Raw genomic sequence first — 3,200 nt, 5'->3', positions numbered from 1 at the left:
TATACAAAGAAATTTCCACATGAAAGCATCTCATCGGCTGTCAGAGATGTTTAGGGATGCCCACAATGCAAGAGAGCGCCCTTACTGGTTGGACGAGCAAATTTGGAACTCTTTACTAGCTCATTGGAATATAGTAGAGTTTCGCAATAAGTGTGCCAAAGCCTAGAGGAACAGAGCATCTAAAAAGGGTGGCACCCTGCATACTGGTGGGTCGATAACGATTCATGAGCATGTCATTCGTATGGTAAAATTTCATTACATAACTTTTTCTTTCATATATAAGTTATGTATTTTCTATTTCATATGTACACTTGTAATTCTAAATTATGTTACAAGCACAAGCTCTAGGACGGACGGTCCATGTTGATGAAGTCTTTGCACAAACTTATGTAAGGAAGGACACTAATCAATTCGTTGATGAAAGATCTCGGAAGACTCATGTAAGCAAATAACACTATTACTATTACTAATTTTTCATTTATGTTATTCTATTAATGTTTCAACAGGAAGAATTTTCTACGAGACTTTCACAGGTTAGATCTAAACATGAGTCAGCTCCTACACCGGATGATGCGAGTAATGCAGAAGACGACATCCGTTGGACACAATGCTGGGTCGACATCGTTGGTGGAAAAAAAAAAGGACGAGTGTACGGTGCAGGACAACTTGCTACAAACTATACAGCATCAAGAGGAGGTACTCTGAAGCACCAACCTTCTTCTTCCACCACTATTGCTGACAAGGTCGTTGTCCGCCTCACGCAGGCACTGGAGCAACGTGACCAGGAAATCACTGATTTGAGAGCTGAGTTTACAAACTTTAAGGCCCTGGTCATGAGAGTGTTGCCTGAAACTTCACAAGATGAATTCAATATCCCTCCGACCCAGCCACGACCCTCCTCGTCACCCATTGTCCCTCAGCAGCCCACATTAGTCTAACCCTCATCAGTCCAGCCGACATCAGTCCAACCCACACTAGTCTAGCCATCTATAGAGGAGCAGGATGATGAAGATCATTCTGATGATAACTATGTACATTATTAGTTTCATTTTGTTATTAGTTGTTATAGAAACTTTTGGATATTAGAACATTTAGAGTTTAGATCATTTGGATGTTAGATCAATTGGATGATTTGGATGTTAGAACATCATTATGTTACATTGTTTTATGTTTTAAAAATAAATACATTTTCTATGGATTAATGGATGATTCAAATGTTATATTGTTTTTCTGATCAATGATTGCATCATTGAGATGCACATTATGCAGGTCTGTATGTGGTTGGAAAATGTTATGCAGTTCTGTTTGTGTTGTGAACAGTTTGGTTTCATAAGAAATACAATTGTGCCTTAGATCTGCCTCCAACTTACCGAAGGCTTTCGCCCTTCGGTAATTACCGAAGGCTTTTGGCCCTCGGTAATTATCGAAGGCTTTTGCCTTTCGGTAATTACCGAAGACTTTTGCCCTTCGGTAATTACCGAAGGCTTTTTGCCCTCGGTAATTACCGAAGGGCGGAAGCCCTCGGTAAATGTTAGCGACAATGGATTTACCGCGGGCTCTTTGATTATCGATAAGCCGTCTGTAATTACCTTTTACTGACGGTTTTGGGTTGTTTCCGAAAGCTCTGGTCTTTGGTAATGTCTTTTTTTTGTAGTGCATGTATATATAAGTGAGGTAGTAACACTATGTGCCTAATAAAGAAGTAAAATGACTTTTGAAGTTTTAAGGTTGATTCACGTGTATGTGCAATAGATTGGCAAGGTAGGACCGTGAGAGATTACCAGTTGATGGAAAGTAAGTTAGTAGGGTCAAGTTTAAGAAATTGGAATAGTGTAATAATTAAATGCAAAAAAGTTTTCGTGTGTTACGTATGCGGTAGGATTTCTTTTGGTTTTAGGTTAATGTATATTATATAATATATTATACTATATTATATATTATATCTTATACGTATTCAGTTTTAGTAGTTTTTTTATACTATATAATAATATATTATATAAAGTTTGTCATAATATGTTATTTGATTGGAATTCTTCTAATATTATTTTATAATATTAGTTTAGAAATATACACTGTTGTTATGTTTCAGAGAATCTAATTAGAAATTGAACAAACTATAAAAGTATAAAATAAATGAAGTAAATAGTTTTAACGTAGGAAAAATTATTTAGTGTTAATTAAATGGTGGTTTAGATTTTATAATGATATTGTGTATGTAATTAAATTAATTTTTATCTGTGGGGATGTATTATTTTACAAGAAATTGTAGAGTTTTGTAGTGTGATTGAGATAACATGACAGTATTGTCTGTTTGATGGTTTTCGGACTGGTGTTATGTTGTTGGGTGTGATTTTAAATTGTTGCTATATCGTTTGAATGTTGAATGACTTTGGAAGAGTAATGAAAGTAGCCCTGGTATTTGCCCGATGAAGCTCTAAAGGTAGAGTGGTAGGGGGTGTATACTTGTCCGATGAAGCTCCAAGAGGGGGGTGAAAAGTGTATACTCACCCGTTGAAGCTCTAAGAGAGTGGTGGGAAGTGATATACTTGTCCGGTGAAGCTCTAAGAGAGTGGTGGGAACTGGGTTACTTGCCGATGAGGCCTTCGAGAGAGTGGTGGAAAATGTCGTAGTGTAATGGTGTCGTAAAGTGTACCGTCCCGGTGAAGCTCTTTAAGAGAGTGGTGGGAGGTGTCAGTTAACCTTAAAGTTGTATGTAAGTAACCGGTAGTGATTCAACATATATGGTGAATGATTTCAACAAATTAGGTATGAGTTGGAGAGTGACCGAGTGAGTCTGAGTGTGATTTGGTTACTTTGATGAGATAATTGTATGATTATATGCGGGTGACTTTGATTTCTAATAGTGTAGTTGTTAATGAGTTGTTTTGATGACTTGTTTCTATTAGCTCACCCTTGCATGAGGTGGTTGTGGCTCCACCTGCGATGATCGTATATTTTACGGGAGTAGATACTGTTACAGGTATAGCTACAGCGAAGTTGAGCGACGAAATATGTGGGAGAACTATGGGATTAAAATTTCAACACTAATAGTTTTGTAATGAAATTTTATGAACACTTTATAGTTACATTTGAATTATGAATTTTTCTAAATTATGTTGAAATAAATAGAAGTTTTTATACAATCGGTATTCTGCAATGGTATCAGAGTTAAGTTTTCAAAAGTTTTTGTTAACCCGTGG

At 36.6% G+C, this 3,200-nt stretch overlaps 1 pseudogene; it reads left to right on the top strand.

Annotated features, from left to right (window-relative positions):
* The first annotated feature begins 326 nt into the window (after positions 1–326).
* LOC148200393 (uncharacterized) lies at positions 327–1,043 on the top strand (annotated as a pseudogene).
* Positions 1,044–3,200: the final 2,157 nt, after the last annotated feature.

The sequence above is a fragment of the Vigna umbellata genome, chromosome 4 (genome assembly GCF_029865625.1).
Source record: "Vigna umbellata cultivar VRB3 chromosome 4, Vumbellata_1.0, whole genome shotgun sequence".
In the NCBI taxonomy this organism is placed as follows: Eukaryota; Viridiplantae; Streptophyta; class Magnoliopsida; order Fabales; family Fabaceae; genus Vigna; species Vigna umbellata.
The sequence above is the reverse complement of the archived record's forward strand: the minus strand, read 5'-3'. Positions and strand labels throughout refer to the sequence as shown.